Below are 18,070 nucleotides of genomic sequence, written 5' to 3' on the forward strand. Positions count from 1 at the left end.
AAATCCCAATGGGGAATCAAATGCTTGCAGCCAATCAAGCAAGTGAATACCCTTGTCATTTGAGTTGATATTGCAAAGTTAACACAATTAGGTCTTGGTATGTGTACTACAACTAACAATAATGGTAGCTTTGCTTTATGCCACAATATGATATTTGCACTTACAAAATAAATAATCTATACCTTCTTTACCTTCTTTAGTCAGACTGTGGTCAGGCCTTGTGGTATTCAAAGAAAGGAGATAAATTTTCATATATTATCAAATTAAACGATGGATGGAGACCTTTTAAAACTATGAATTCTACTATATCCAAGTACGAAAAAGATCCCGTCATAGCCAAAAGTAAGCGAATAAAAATACTCCTAACGCTGAAAAAGTAATATTTCTAATTCCTTATTAAATATAATGATGTAAAAATCAATATGTAAGACAACATTAATGTGTGATAAAATAAGAACTTGTCATATGCAATGAAATATGGAGAAAGGTCCAATAAAGCATTATCAAAATTCAGCCAAACTCCCATTATTGATAAACATTTATTTCACGAGATGCTCTATCTTAATATCTTAATCTTGTTGACAAGGATTGGAATATACTTTCATTATCATGAATGAGAAAGTTGGGCACCAATAATTTGGAGGTATGTAAAGCTAGATCACATGCAATTGAAAGAAAAAAAAGCAATCTTAAATCATACATATATAAACATATTAGTAGGAAGGCTAGCCTTTTGTGATAGAAGCCAAGCGCTTTTGTTTGCATTATTGTCCTTCTTTACTTTCATTATCATGAATGAGAAAGTTGGGCACTAGATGATTTGGAGGTGTGTAAAGCTAGATCACATGCAATTGAAAGAAAACAAAGTGATCTTAAATCATACATATATAAACAAATTGGTAGGAAGGCTAGCCTTTTGTGATAGAAGCCAAGCACTTTTGTTTGCATTATTGTCCTTCTTTACTTGCCATCAAAGCCTATAATAAATGATTAAGTGGACATGCAAAGCTCATTCAACTTCTTGTAATCAATGAAAACCAACAGAACAAAACGTATTCACTTTCTTTCTATAACCCCACTTCTCCATGGTTCATGTATGCATGTACTCATGCATGAATGTGCACACACTTGTGCATACACTCAACCATGTGCACATGGAAGAATGGTAGATAAGGGAAAGTGAAGTGATATATAAAGAGAGAGTGGTAGAGTCAAGCATCCAACCAAAAGAGCTATTTATATGCTGAAAAATATGAGGAATCATAGTTAAGCTCCTATGGAGAGAAATAGCAGTGAATAAAATAATGGTAGTTAATACACTACTACACACGGGCCTTGTTTCGATGGTAAAGCATTGATGTTTAGCATTCGCAGTGTGCTAATCATGGATACGTAAGGTAGGTTTAAAAAGGTGGGTATATACTGACCTTTACCAAACTTTTAAATGGTGGGTATATAACAACCTTTAATAGACTTGTAAAAGGTTGTTATATAACAACTCTGAGACACTTTCCTATACCGACATTTTACAAAGAGTTTTTTTTCCCATACCGACATTTAAAGATGGTTTTTTCCAATGACAAATTTTTTTTCTTTTCATACATGTTTGATCCTTTGAAAGAATAAAATATAAGAGCATGTACATCAAGTTTGAAGCTCATATATTCATGTCCAAGTTTGAGATGAAAAAAATCAATCAAGAGCATTTACATTAACGGCTTCATCTTGAGCCAAGTCCAGTGCGCCAAACAAGTCTATCTCCAACTCTATAATGAGTTGATCTCCTATATCATCATCGTACTCTGGCATCCATTAGGGAAGAATTGGAGTCTCAAAAAGGCCTCATAAGGAATGAATTAAGAAATGGATTAGTCCTAATGAAAGGGCCAAGGTAGGTCCCAAAAAGTCCCAACCCCCCCTCACCTAGGTGGGTTAATCCCAAAAGTGACCCCACCTCTTACACCTCTTACACAGCTCTTACTCCTAGGTGGGAACCAAAATAATCAAAATTCAAAATTCGAATTTTGAATTCCCTCCCTCCTTCTCTCTCCTCCCTCCCTCCCTCCCCCTCCTTACTCCCCCTCCTCACTCCCTCCTCCCCCTCCCTCCTCTTCCCCCTCCCCCTCCTCACTCCTCTCCCTCCCCCTCCCCCCTCCCCCTCCTCTCCCTCCCCCTCCTCACTCCCTCGTCCCCCTTCCTCCTCCTCCCCCTCCCTCCCTCCTCCATGCCTGCTCCTGCTGCCCTCCCCCTCCCTCCCTCCTCCATGCCTACTCCTCCTCCCCTCCCCCTCCCTCCTCCTCCACTGTTGCTCCTCCTCCCCCCTCCCTCCTGCTTCTCCCTCCTCCCTCCATCCTCCACGCCTACTCCTCCTCACCCTCCACACTTGTTGGTATGCCCCCCTTTCCTCCTCTTCAAATACTGGTCCTCCCTCCCCCATCCCTCCTCCTCCTCGCCCTCCCTCTTCCTGTGTGCTGCTCCTTCAAGCCTGCATCTCCACACCTTCTCCTTATCTACACTCCTTTACTCATGGCACCATTCGAGGACATCTCCAACAAGTACCAGGTTCACTTAGAGTTGGAGGCTGAATATGCAAGCACATGTAGTCTGGGATTGAGGGGAGCTTCCAAAATCCATAATCTTCATTTGCAAGGAAAGAAGCATCTCGACAGGTCTTTGGGTAGAAGGATCCTTGTATCCTTTAGATCTTGCCAACCAAAAGAGCCCTCCTTTCCATACAATGCATGAGCTAGTTCGGTTTGTTGAAGACGGACATGCGGGGTTGCTTGGTTATTAAAATCGGTTAAACAATGCTCAGTCAATGGGTGTTCAAGCAAGCGAGATGCACAGAGCCCAAGCAGAGATGCTAGCACATTTAGGAAATAGCACCATTGTTGCAATGCATAACTCTATGCAAGATCTTCAAAGGAAGAACTAGGATCTTCATGATAAAGCCAAAGCTGGACTTGGAGTGACATAAATTAGAAGAGTCACTCTGTAAGCTAGTTGAGACCAAAAAAGGCTCGAAAAGATCTATATATAATTAAGTTCGATGAGCTGTAGAGAAGGAACAAGAGAAGGTAGAAGAATGAGTGCAAAAGATGAAAGAAACACCTTTGGATTAAAGGAGAGGAAAAGAAGGTACTTACATAACATGGATGCATTGGCACCTACTAGTGGTGTTAAAAAGAGGAGATTCTGAGCTACAAGGTTGGTTATGAAATGTTCCAATGAAATTACACTCTTTTGTGCTACAGTGTTTGTGACTAAGTTTATATTGTGTTCTTCTTTAGGAACTTCATGGAAGATGTGATGGGAAGAATGGACAGGTATGATATTGACTGTCCGTATGCTCTAGCTAGTTTATTGAAGTCAAGCGATGTCATTGGGATACTAAGGGACCCAAGACACAAGAGCCTACGTGTGCAAGTGCTGAAGAGGTGATGAAGGACTTCAAGGATGTTGTGGATGCAAAGGAGATGCTTGTAGCTTGTGATACTGTCGGTGTAAGTCGTGAATCTTACACATCTATTTTCCAAATTTTCAAGTCTATTATTTTGGGAAAGTATAAGAAGTCTACAGTGCCCCTACCCACACCTTGGTCTGTGAGACGTGCATGGCAAGAAACAAATGTAGTGTGCAAGAGAAATGCTTGGAGGGTACCATTGCGTAAGGGGCACAATGACTTGGAAGAGCAAAAAGAAATCTGGCTTGCAAACCTTTGAGATGAATGCTTTCAACAATGTCTACTTAGATGTTGAGAAACTGCAACAAGCAATGGTCAAATTCTATGGCATGAGAGAAGATGGTAAGACGAAATCCATTATAGCATTGGACTTTACTTAGTTCATTTCCTATATCATGTTTATCCTTACAATTTCTCTCTTTTGTTGTACAGATTGCAATGGAAAGCTCATATTTGTCATCAAAATGGATGAACCTCAATTGGTGAAAGAACACAAGTTAGAGAGAGTGAGCATCTGCATTATGAAGAAAGCCTTAGCCTTTGTTCAAGGGAAGAAAGAAGTAGAGCAAGATTTTTTAGTGCAATCAAAGAAAGATATATGGTGGCTTGCAGCATTTGAGACTCTGAAAGAGTGCCATGAGACATTGAAGTGGGTTCCAGATAGAACAATAATCCCATCGATGATCTAAAGGCAAGAGGAAGGGAAAACATTGATAGTCAATGGCCATGAACACCTATTTCATTAATTTTGGACTTTTTTTGTTGTTTTTGGACAAAGCCCAAAAATCCTTCCCAAATGAAAAGTTTACTTTGTGAAAATATCCTTCCCAAATCAAAATTTTACTTCCTAAAAATATTCTTCCCAAATTAAAAGTTCACTTTATGGCACTATCATATTCACAATCTTGTTTTTTCAATCTATACTTTTGCACCAACATGCAAGAATTTGAAATAATCCTATTTTAGAAATTCTAGCTATACCTAAGTTATTTGTTAATTTAATTATTTTTAGTATTTTTCCTTGACATGATAAATTTATAAATCCATGAAAGGAGACTTAAATATTTCATGTAAATAACATTGTCACTCGTAATATGCACAAAATTTTTAAAAGTTTTAATAAATAGAAAAAAGACATGATGCCATGACCACACTTAGATGCATGCTTGGACTAGTGGCAATAGAGGATATGGAGCTTATGCAGATGGATGTCAAGACAGCTTTCTTGCATGGGGATTTCCTTTCGGGTTACGCTCGACATCTTGGTTGACATGGCCCATAGTCGCCCAAGTTTTGTATTGAACCAAAGAATTATAATAGCAATTATAGCTATCATTATATGTTCACATTAAGAGACGTTGCTCTCAGCTGGAGTCTTTGTATAAAATGATATAGATTGAACATATGTTTACAATTTAAATTGTTGCTCTTAAAGAGCCTCAATTCATACCATCTACATAATTTGACTCCCCATTGTCTTATTGCTCAATGTGACAGTCCCTTGCTAGGTGCCATCTATATTAACTCCCACTTGTCTTGCCAAGCCTTGCCCCTTGGGTGCATTGACTCCCCATTGTCTTATTGCTCAATGTGATAGCCCTTGCCACGTGCCATCTACATTAACTCCCTATTGTCTTGCCAAGCCTTGACCCTTGGGTGACATCCAGTGCATATTTTGACTCTCATTCGACATAGGAGGTGATGACTCAGTATAGTTGCACTTACTAGTCTAATAATATATGATTATAATTGTCAATTGGCTTCTTGCCTAGTACCCAAATAAAATCCTTCAATGGACTTCAATACAAAGCTTTAATCATTGACATTCTTCATTTGCGTTGTCTCCTTCTACTTCCTCCATGGCGAGCATCCTTAAAAATTCATGTATATGCAAAATACTTTGCTGTGGTATTTTTATTTTTCGTTCTACCTCATATCCCATGCGCTTCTTTGATTTCTTTGCCCTTGAATGCCAAGACACTATGATTGTGTCCGTCGAGACTTGTGAGACCGCTTCATCATTTGGGACCCACTCCTTCATTATACAATTAGTATACAATGTGTTGTTATCGATATTCTCCTTCTTGCCCTTTGGCTCATACCATACCACTGTAAATGTTGTAGCCCTCCCTTGATCATCTCTTTGCACATCAACTACTTTTGCAACCCAAAACTTCACATTCTCATATTCATCATCCGATGGCCGAACCACAACAAAACAATCGACCTCTATATCTACTTGTGGCATAAACTCTCTCTTCTTCGGTCCACAATATGGATGTGGGAGTAGAACATTTGGCCAAAATATATTGCATTCTTCCTTGACATCCTTTGAGCCTCGCATTCTCTCAAGGTCCTTTATTAATTTTCGTGTCTTGTTAATTATAGTGGTAGTGTGTTCTCTCCAAGTAGGCTTCGAATCAGGATATCTTCGGAGCATTTCCTCTTTGTATGTAATAAATGCTTTTAATCCTTCTATTTCATAGTTAGACCTCTCATTCAATTCTTGTATAGGAGCCCATGTTGGATACCTTTCCTTGCTGGGAATTGAAGTTAAGAGACTGTAAGGTTCTTCAGGTTCCCATTTTGTATCATGAGAATATTGTTGCCATTGCATTATGGGTTTTTCATCTTAAAAAAAAAATTGAAAGTAGTGTGGATTGGTATGACCTGTCAATGCATCACCACCCGTTTGTATGAAAGGTAGAATGAAGCTCTTCCAATCATACATTCTTTCGAGCCTCTCACATACTGTACTTTCCTTACGACCACCAACTTGCCTGCCACATCTTCTTACCAAGTCATCTATTGTCTCCACATCCTTGCATTTAAGCTCTCTTGAGACTGTGCTAAAAACCTGATCGATATCCTCATGTGTATGCCCAACATACAAAAATCCACATTTGACCTCATTGAAGATTCGATCACTACAAGGCATAGGCCCTTTTTTGACGAAAATACCGACACTTGTTGGTCAAATGGTTGAGCAAGGCTTGCAGGTCAGATTTAATCCTCATCGATACTTTGTTGAGGATATGAAAAATAACGGTCGCTTGATAGCAAAAGGAAAGAAGAAGGGCAGGATGTTTACGTTGGATGCGGACATGCCTGAATTGAGTGCAGCAATGTTTGCACATGGGACCGGTGTAGTTGTAGATATTGATATCTGGCATAAATGCATTGGTCATGTTAATGTACAGTGACTTAAATCAATGCAGGCCCAAAATATTATTGTAGGATTGCCTAAATTCAAGGTTGCAGAAATGCATAAGGTATGTGAAGCCTGTCAATTTGGAAAACAGGCAAGGAAACCATTTCCTAGGCATGTTCAAGAGAGTAAGAAGCCATTGGAATTAATCCACTCTGATGTGTGGACTACTAAAGCTGCATCTATTGGAGGCTGTCATTATTTGTCACTTTTATTGATGACTACAGCAGAAAAGTTTGGGTGTATTTTATGAAAAAGAAAAGTGAAGTGTTTGGGCACTTCAAAGCTTTTAAAGTTATGGTTGAAAAAGAAATAGGCTTGCAAATAAAATGCCTAAGGTCAGATGGAGGGGGAGAGTACCTCTCAAATGAGTTTGCAAGGTTCCTGCAGGAGCATGGCATAAAGCAGCAATATTCATGCAGTCATACCCCACAGCAAAATGGACTTGCAGAAAGGAAAAACAGGCATATTGGAGAGGTATCTCGGGCCATGCTTAATGAAAAAGACCTACCAGATTATTATTGGGCTGAAGCAGTTGCTACAGCACTTTACATAATGAACATGACTCCCACTGTAGGAATACATGGCATGATGCCAGAGGAGATGTATACTGGTAGGAAACTAGATATTTATCATTTGAAAATTTTTGGTTGCATTGCCTATGTTCATGTGCCAGATGAGTTGAGGTCCAAGCTGGATCCAAAAGCTGAGAAGTGCATCTTTATTGGTTATTCTCTGCAGCAGAAAGGGTATAGATGCTATAACCCTTCTACTTGTAAGTTTACAGTGAGCAGAGATGTTGTTTTTGATGAGATGAGCAGTTGGTATAAACCTGTAAATGTGATTGATGATGTAGATGCAAAAAATGGTAATGCTGCACAGAATTCACAGCAGCAATCACAAAATATTAGTGGACCTACAGTGTCCTCTAACAGTGGTTCACATACTTCGCATGGACAGGCAGATTGAGATCAGGAAAATCTTCTCAAAGAAATGCAGATAGTGGTATGCAGGTATCACGAAAAGGAAAAGAGAAGGTAGATCAGCGCATGTTTGATGTGAATGCAGGTCACTCTTATGTGGATGGTGAATCCAGTGGCTCAAAACAGAGCATTGATGATGAGTTGGGTATTCCTTCTCTTGTTACACCTAGAGTAAGGAAGACCAGGGATGTTTTGAGAGCACCTAGAAGTGAGCCTATTTTGCGCAGGTCTACCAGAGCTAGATATCCTGTGTATAGGCTGAAATATGATGGATTTACAGCCATTCACTATGCCTATATGGTCAAAGTGATACAGGAACCAGAACCCACTTCTTTTGAGCAAGGCATGGGAAAAGAAAAATGGGAGAAAGCCATGGATGAAGAAATGGATGCCTTGGAAGCAAATGCTACATGGGAATTGGTGCCTTTACCTAAAGACAAGAATACAATTGGCTGTAAGTGGGTTTATAAGGTCAAGCACAATGCAGATGGTTCTGTGAACAGATACAAGGCAAGATTAGTTGTCAAGGGGTATGCACAGACATATGGCATTGATTATGAAGAAACATTTAGTCCGGTTGCAAGGATGGCAACTGTAAGAGCAGTCATTGCTATGGTTGCATCAAAGGGATGGTCTTTACATCAGATGGATGTAAAGAATGCCTTCTTGCATGGTGATTTGCAAGAAGAGGTGTTTATGGAGTAGCCACAAGGTTATGTTCATGCTGTTCATCCTGAGTTTGTTTGCAGGTTGAAGAAAGCCTTGTATGGCTTGAAGCAAGCACCTAGAGCATGGTCTGGCAAGATAGGACAGTATCTTGTCACTATTGGCTTTCAGATTTCCAAGGCAGATTTCTCACTTTATGTGAGAAAAACAGAGAAAGGTATTATGCTGCTTGTCATTTATGTTGATGATTTGATCATCACAGGTGATAGTGATGAAGATATCCTTCATGTGAAAATGCTATTGAAGCAGAAGTTTGAGATGAAGGATTTGGGAGAGCTTCGTTATTTCTTGGGCATTGAGGTGATTAGATCACCAAGTGGGATACGGCTCTTGCAGAGGCAGTATGGATTGGACATGCTGTCCAAAGGATGACAAGCTATAAGACTATTTCAGTTCCTTTGGAGCAGAATGTGAAGCTGTGCACAGATGCAGGTGAGCTTCTGGAAGACCCTACTATGTATAGACGCATAGTAGGAAGTTTGATTTATATGACTATTACCAGGCCAGATTTGAGCTATGCTGTTGGATTGATAAGTTAGTTTATGTAGGCTCCAAGGAAACCACATTTGGATGCGGCTAGATGCATACTTAGGTATGTGAAGTCCACATTGCAGTATGGACTATTTTATGAGGCTGGGGTTTAGATACAGTTGCATGGATACACTGATGCTAATTGGGCTGGTAGTATTTCTAATAGACGATCTACTAGTGGATATGTGTTCTCTTTTGGGAGTGGTGCAATCACTTGGAGCAGCAAGAAACAGCCTACAGTTGCCTTGTCGAGCACAGAGGCTGAGTATAGGGGTGCAACAATGGCTGCATGTGAGGTAGCTTGGTTGCATAAGCTACTCTATGATATGCATCAGTCTATAGATGGGACAATTGTCATTTATTGTGACAACATGAGCAGTATACACTTGGCAAATAACCAGTCTATCATGCTAGAACAAAGCACATTGAGGTGCATTATCACTATGTGCGGGAGAAGGTTTTACTAGGTCTTATTGATCTAGTTCATGTCAGCACAGAGGATCAGGTAGCTGACATATTCATGAAGGCATTGGGCACAGAGAAGCTGCACAAGTTCAGCAGAGACCTGCTTGGTGTGCAGGAATTGGGATTGAGCTCGAGGGGGAGTGTTGAGATATCGAGCTCCACTCGTGATATGCCAGGGTGACCGTTGTGCATTTATGTCACCGACTTGTTAGCTACAGATGCGGTTGGTACACCGCCCATGAATAATAGCTGCATGATAGCTATCCTTATCTACTCTAGTTCGTGGCTCAGTTAGTATGCCACCTTAGTTAGCTGAGTTTGGTTTGAGACCCACATATAGGGTTCTTCTATTTCTTTGTACCAGAATTCTTTTGGCTTTCAAACTAAGAAGAGGAAAACTGTTTTCAGCCTCCACCTTTGTGTGTATTCCCCCATTGTGTATGTGAGAAAGCCGCAAGTGAGACTCCTTCCCTCTCTCCCACTATTTTCACATTCAACACGGTGGAAATAGTCAAGGATAGGTTGATGGAAAAAGGGTCAATTTTTAAAGGTTCAAAAAGAGATGCCTGGGACAACTTGAGAGAGCGATTGCATTTGGTTGACATGGGCAAAGAGGGCATTTTAACATGGTGCAATGGTCAAAAGGCCTCAATAGAAGAGAAGGAAGACTAGACATAATCTACTTATCTTCGGATTTGTTGAGTGAGGTGTCTGCTCTATTAATGAATGGACTCATCCTCGTCTTTTGTTTCAGACCATAAGCATGTCTCCCTACAATGCAATTTTGGGATGGAGAGACATTCCTCTTCATGGTTTAAAGGTGGTCCTAAACGTTCTGCCTTAAAAGTGTTCAGGAAAGGATTACAAACATTACGGATTCCTACTTCACTAAGCCATAAGGTCTCCTGGCTAGAGGTAGTAAAAGAAACCCAAAAATTCCTAATGCAGGCTAGGTGTGATAGGTCTAAAATTCGAGCTCGCAAAATGGATAAAATCAGAGCGAATATTAATAATTTTGACATGAGGGGAGAAATGGGGTCCCAAAAGGGTCTCTTAAGGAATGGATTAGTCCTAATGAAAGGGCCATGGTAGGGTCCAAAAAGTCCTAGCCCCCCCTCACCTAGGTGGGTTAAGCCCACAAGTAACCCAACCTCTTACACCTCTTACGCCTCTTACACAACTCTTACTCCTAGGTGGGAACCAGTAAATTCAAAATTCAAAATTTGAATTCCTTCTCTCTCCTTCCTCCATCCCTCCCCCTCCCCCTTCTCACTCCCTCCTCTCTCTCCCTCCTCCTCCCCCTCCCTCCCTCCTCCATGCCTGCTCCTCCTCCCCTCCCCCCCCTCCTCCTCCACACGTGATCCTCCTCCCCCCTCCCTCATGCTCCTCCCTCCTCCCTCCCTCCTCCACGCCTACTCCTCCTCACCCTCCACACCTGCTGGTCCTCCCCCCTTCCCTCCTCCTTCATGCCTATTGGTCCTCCCTCTCCATCCCTCCTCTTTAACTGTTGGTCCTCCCTTCCCCATCCCTCCTCCTCCTCGCCCTCCCCCTTCCTACATGCTACTCCAAGTCTGCTTCTCCACACCTTCTCCTTCTCTACACTCCTTTACTCATGGTGCCATTTGAGGATGTCTCTAACAAGTACCAGGTCCACTTATAGTTGGAGGCTGAATATGCAAGCACACGTAGTCTGGGATTGAGGGCAGCTTCCAAAATCCACAGTCTTCATTCACAAGGAAAGAAGCATCTCGAACTTTGGGTAGAAGGATCCTTATATCATTTATATCCTTCCAACCAAAAGAGCCCTCCTTTTCATACAATGCATGAGCTAGTTCAGTTTGTTGGAAATGGACATGCGGGGTTGCTTGGTTATTGCAATCGGTTAAACAATGCCTAGACAATGGCTACACAAGGAAGCAAGATGTGGAGAGCCCAAGCAGAGCAGCTAGCACATTTAGGAAATAGCACCATTGTTGCAATGCATAACTCAATGCAAGAGCTTCAAAGGCAAAAAAAGGATCTTCATGATAAAGCCAAAGCATTGGATTTGGAGCGAAATGCATGGGACTTGGAGCGACAAAAATTACAAGAGACACTCTATAAGCTAGTTGAAACCAAAAAAGGCTTGGAAAGATCTATATACAATCAAGTTCAATGATCCATAGAGAAGGAATGAGAGAAGGCAGAAGAACGAGTGCAAAAGATAAAAGAAACACCTTTGGGATTGAAGGATAGGAAAAGAAGGTATTTACATAACATATATGGATTGGCACCCATTGGTGGTGCTAGAAACAGGAGAATATGGGCTACAAGGTTGGCTATCAAATGTTTCAATGAAATTACACTCTTTTGTGCTACACTGTTTGTGACTCACTCTTTTGTGCTACATTGTTTGTGACTAAGTTTTGATTGTGTTCTTCTTAAGGAACTTCCTCAGAACTTCATCGAAGATGTGATGGGAAGAACAAATGGGGATGTCTAGCTAGTTTATTGACGTCAAGTAATGTCATTGGGATATTAAGGGACCCAAGCCACAAGCACCTACATGTGCAAGTTGTTGAAGAGGTGATGAAGGACTTTAAGGACATTGTGGGCGCAAACGAGATGCTTGCAGCTTGTGATACTACCGGCGTACACTATCACATTGTTGTGTGAATTCTCCATGTTTATGATTGAAGTTACTGTTCATTTCAATGTTACTTTAGACATGTAGTCATTAAAGTCATGTATCCAGTGAAATGAGGAGAAGGCATTTGAGTAGCTCGGTTATCTGGTAGAACCTGGTTTGGACACCAGATGGGGGCCATGTGTGGCCTAATGGCTAGACAACTTTAGATAGAGTTGGCACACCGCCAACTAGTCTATATGCAAGTGCGAGAAGGCATCCCTTGACTGACTGCACTGAGGGTAGACAAAGCATTTCTCGGGGCAGCCCACTCTCAGGTTGCAGGGCTCGTTTGGAGCCTCAGATGATCCGGATGGCTCTGGGCCGAATAGAGACCGTAGGTTAGTTTCTTTGTTTTGCGCACCGGTTCTATCATATGGTCGGTGGCCTTTTTCGAGACCGACCCCCAGTCGATGTTTTGGGCAGACTGGGTCGATCACCTAATTGAGCCTAACTGACTACGACTGGTGGCTATATAAGAGCAAGACCGTGAAGCCCATTTCATCACTGGCTACAGCAACCCTAATTTGTTAGCATCCAGCCTCCGTCTTCTATTGTTTCCAGCATGCCATCGAAGCTTCTTTCACAGGAGCACACGGTTGGGAGGCAGCGCCATCTATTGTTTCAGTTCTATAGTAATCAAATTCTTGATTCTCCATACTATCTTTTTTTCTCTCTTGCATACGAGATCCTGTTATCTGTTGAGCATAGACGTTGTATTATTTTCTTACATGGTATCAGAGCCCAGACTCTAGCAAGAAGATTTGTTAGTGTGTTTCTGTTTGCGAGCAGATTGTGAGAGATGGCCAAGCCCGCAAGACTGCGAATCCCACTATTCGGCGAAAGCGGAAAGTTGGACGGCTCTAACTATCCACTCTAGAAGTTCAAGATGAATACCATATATTCATGGTATATAAGCTATAGGATCAAGTTTGTAGAACTGCTCCTGCGAGCCCCTCTCCCTCCCTCCCGTAGCCTCTACCTCCCTACCCTCCTTCGCCTCTCTCCCTCGCCCTCGACCCCCTCGCTCTCGCCTTACCCGCCTCGCCCTCGCTGCACACCCCCGCCTCATCCCACCTCCACGTCCTCACCCACTCGCTCCTCCGCCCCTCGACCCTCGCCTCACCTCTCGCCTCGCCCCTCGTCTTTACCCCCCCACCCCTCGCCTCACCCCTCGCCGCGCCCCTCCGCCCGCCCCCTGCCTCGCCCCTCCACCTCACCTCGCCCCTCGCTACGCCCCCGCCCCTCGCCTCGCTCTCCGCTCGCCTGCCCCTTGCCCCTCCGCCCTTCTGCCCCGCCCCCTCGCCTTTCACCCCCCCCGCCCTCCGCCCTCGCCCTTCACCCCCCTCCACCCCCCGACCTCTGCCCCTGCCCCTCGCCCTCGCCCCTCCCCCTCCGCCCCTCGCCCTCGCTTCCACCGTCGTCCCTCCCCCTCGCCTTCGACCTCCGCCTCCGCTCTCGCCTCCGCCATCCACCCTCCACCCCTTCCGCCTTCCGCTTCCCCCACCCGCCTCGATTCGTCTCGCCTCACCCTTCTCCGTCCCACCCAGGCTCCACCCCCTCGTCTATCTCCCCCCTTTTTTTGGTGGTAGCCTCTTCTTCATCGGAGGTCTCACAGTTTGTCTTGGCGGTATGGTGGCTCCCTGCTCGGAACCGGAGGCCCAGCTGGACCCTCCCTCTCTAGATGCCTACCGCGTTATCTTGACAGAGCAACAGTTGTCTCGGGTACAAGAGGTTGCCAATGACTTTGCCCTTACTTCCGTCTATGGCACAGTCATTGGACACTCTCCCTCTAGATCAGCCATCAGGGACTAGCTCTAGTCCACACTCTCATGCTAGAGGACAGCCACATCGAGGAGGTGGCCCTTATGGGAAGGGGCATCTTCTGGCTTAAACTCTCCATTGTGAAAGCTACGAGCAACCTGATTGCTGGTTCCCCCACATCTGTGGATGGAAAGATCATCATGATAGTCCCTTGGTACCGTGGATTCAGCACAGTAGATTTTGATGCTCGTTTTCGCATACCTCACCACCCAGTGACGCTAGTTTTTCCAGGCCTTGCTGCTGAGTTGCGGCCGATAGTCAGGGACCTGGGCTCCCACTTTGGCTGGGTAATGCATGACACTTTCGTCGACGCAATTACTGTGGCAGGAGCCCCCCGAGTCCGTGTGGCTGTGGCAGACCTTGCGACTCTCCCTGCAGTGATTGAGATCGTGACAGATGCTGGCAGCATTACTCAGAGCATGGTAGTCACAGGACAGCCAGGCCAGTGCCTGAGATGTCACAGCTTTGGGCACCTGGCTGCTATTTGTCCACGATTCTCCAGCTCCTCTCGGCCCCCCCCGCCCCCCCCCCTCCGGGCAGCCACGTCAGGAGGAGCAGAGGCAGCCGGTCCAGAGATGGCTGGCGGTTGGACCGAGGTCAAAAGGAAAAGAGGAAAGAATAAGAAGATTTGTGAAAAAGGCAAGGAGGCAGAGGTTACCCAACCTGCAGTAGTGCCTCAGAGACCTGACAGGCAGCCGCCCCAGGGTCCTGGGAGAGCTTCTTCTTCGACTGTAGCCCGCCCTTCATAGCCTCAGGTCCCCCTCTCTTCCACTCCCCAGCCCCCTTCCACTCAGCCCCAGCCCCTTCCCTAGTCGCACCCCCCTCTTCTTGACCCGCAGCACCAGCCCCCGCCTCTTCCTCTTCAACCCCCTCCTCTTCCTACTCAGCCCGAGTCCCAGTTTCAGCCCCATCCCTCTCCCCCCGCCCCTCTCAGCTCTCCTGCAGTGTTAGCTACACCGATGGTTCCTCAGCCGCGGGCAGCCCCCACTCCCCTTCCTTCGCCCCCCCGCTAGTCGCTTCCGTGGAGTCGGAGTTGCCTACCCCTCAGCCTCCTCCCCCTTCCCCACCCCAGGTAGGACACCCCGAGTCTACACCACCCCTTGAGCAGTCTTCCCTGTCTGCTAGCCCGACCCCCTCAGTTGCAGACTCTGGCGGGCCTCAGCTTCAGGAGAGAGAGCTTCCTCGCGACTTCTACAGATCTGGTCCCTGGGACTACTTGGATGTGGCACCTTGGGACCTTCCCTGCTTGTCTCGACATCAGTATCTTCCTGCTCCGTAAAGGGGCGGATGGGAAGATCGCAGCCTTGGCCCCGAGCGATGGCCCTAGCTTTGCTTTCACATTTCACAGCGATGGCACCGAGACTTCTGGTAGCAGTCGGCAATGATGCAAAATGTCCAGCAAAAGGAAAAGGTACGATTGCTTTGAAGTCAGATGGAGTTGTAAAACAGTTGTCCAATGTTCTTTATGTGCCAGATATCAAGAGGAACTTGTCCGTTTCTGCGATCACGGATCGAGACTCAAAGTTCAATTCGATAAGAATGGTGCACAGATTATGGATCTTCAAGGGAAGGTCATTGGTAAAGGTACACGACGCAACAACATTTATGAACTCTCAGCTTTTAGTGCTCGAGCGGATGTGAAGAACACTAAGCTGTGGCATGAGAGGTTTGGTCATCTAAACCTTAGTTCTTTGAAGGAGATCCATAAAAGTGGAATGATTGTAGACCTGCCAGAAATTTCAGATCTCCCCGATGTATGTGAAGCTTGCATGATGGGCAAGCAGCATCGGCAGCCCTTTCCTAAAGAGGCCAGTAGGGCAAAGGCTCCTCTAGAGCTCGTTCACACGGACCTCTACGGAAAGATGGAGATGGAAGCTTTGGGTGGTTCCTACTACTTCATGACGTTGATTGATGACTACAATAGAAGGATATGGATATACTTCCTGAAGATGAAAGAGGAGGCTTTCAGTAGGTTCAAGGAATGGCATGTAATGGTCGAGAAAGAATCAGGGAGGAAGGTGAAGAAGCTGAGATCTGACAGAGGTGGAGAGTTCACATCGACTGAATTCGAAAGTTACCACAAAAGTCACGGGATCAAGAGGCAGAAACCCCCGCCACATACATCACATCAAAATGGAGTAGCAGAACGCAAGATGCATGTCATCTGCGAAATGGGCCGGAGTATGATGAAAGGGAAAGATTTGCCAAAGTCTTTCTGGGCTGAAGCATGTAACACTACAGTTTACATCTTGAATCGTAGCTACACGAAAGCTGTGAATGGGATGACTCCACTGCAAGCCTTTTCTGATAAGAAACCTTCAGCTGCACATTTCAGAGTTTTTGGATGTGACTGTTTTGTGCATGTCCCTGATGCTACCAAGACTAAATGGGAACCGAAGAGCCGGAAGTGTATTTTTTTAGGCTACAGTGAAGAGGCGAAGGCTTGGGGGGGTCACTATGTATAAACCCTCAATATCACGTGCGTTCAAGGCCTATTTGTAAAATCCCTTATCTGTAATTTTTCCATTAATAAAATGTACCCTTTTTCTGTATAAATCTGTAAAATTTTCCCAAAATCATTTAAAAAACTCCCTTATGTAAATTAATTTCTGTAAAATTTAGATATTAAAAATATCCTTCTGTTGAACTCACGTGACAAGGTTACATATGATGACTGACCCCCCCGAGGGTGAAGGGTTACCATTTCTATAACCCTATTACCAAGAAGGTAATTGTAAGTCGCGATGTGGTCTTCTCAGAACAGCCGCATCAATTGGAGGAGGATGCTTCCTTCCCAGACAACCAGGACTAGTATATCCATCCAGTACCGCCACCAATAGCAGACTGAACTCCCCTAATGGTGCTTGGGAGGATTCAAGACAAAGAAGATGAAGAAGAGCCTTCAAAACCACAATGGCAACAGCCATTCCCGAAGTGGGTAAAGCAGCTTTTGGATGGCAGAGAACCTCCAGCCATTGAGGAGGAACCATCCAAACACCACCGGCCCAAGAGATTAGAGGAGCAAAGAAGGGCACAGGAACACTTGGTCAACTATGCTTTGATGAAAGAAGTGATCCATGCTAATGAACCCAAGTGTCTTGAAGAGGCACATGGCAATGATAGGTGGATGGAGGCTATGCAGTCAGAGTATGGCTCCATAATGAAGAACAACACTTGGGACCTTGTGGATCGTCCACCAAAATGCAAGGTAATCGGAACTAAGTGGGTGTACAAGACCAAGTACAAGTTTGATGGCACATTGGATACGTACAAGGCTCGGCTCATGGCAAAAGGATTTGCATAAGTACATGGTTTTGATTATCAAGATACTTTTGGTCCCACAGCTCGACTAACCACAATTCGTAGTGTTTTGGCTTTAGCTGCCCAGGGAAGTTGGCCCGTGTTTCATATGGATGTGAAATCCGCCTTTCTGAATGGAGATATCAAGGAGGAGGTATACGTGGAACAACCACTAGGTTTTGAGATCCCTGGTTTAGAAGGTAAAGTCTGCAAACTGAAGAAGGAACTTTATGGGCTGAAACAGGCCCCACGAGCATGGTACCAGCAAATTGATTCCTACTTTCTGCAAAACGGGTTCAAGAGGAGCCCATATGATGCAAATTTGTATATCTTCAGAGAAGGAGGCAGGTGTATGATCGTGGTCCTTTATGTGGACAACCTTGTCATAACAGGAAACCATGAAGAGAAGATCTTGTAGACAAAGCATTTGCTAGGAAAAGAGTTTGAAATGATAGACCTCGTACTGATGCATTTTTGTTTGGGGATCAAAGTTTGGCAGGAGCCGAAACAGATCTTCATTTCATAGCTGAAGTATGCTGGAGAGATACTAAAGGCATTTGGCATGGCTGAGTGCAAGACAGTTGGTACCTCTATGGAGGTTGATGTGAAGCTCTCAAATGAGGATTCATCACCACTGGTGGATGAAGTGAAGTACAGAAGGCTTGTGGGCAGCTTGATTTACCTGTGCACACACGGCCGGACATCACTTTTGCGACTGGTGTACTTAGCAGTTTTTCCAATAAGCCTCAAGAGAACCATTGGAGGGCAGGGATGCGGGTGCTGAAATACATCAAAGGCACACTTGATTATGGCATCACCTATACCAAGGGCAACATCTTGACCGGATTTTGTGACTCAGATTGGGCAGGAGACGTGGATAGCAGGAGATCAGTGACAGGGTACTA

This window comes from Dipteris shenzhenensis, chromosome 12 (genome assembly GCF_047967505.1).
Source record: "Dipteris shenzhenensis isolate YYH24624 ecotype China chromosome 12, Dip_SZ_1.0, whole genome shotgun sequence".
NCBI classification, from domain to species: Eukaryota; Viridiplantae; Streptophyta; class Polypodiopsida; order Gleicheniales; family Dipteridaceae; genus Dipteris; species Dipteris shenzhenensis.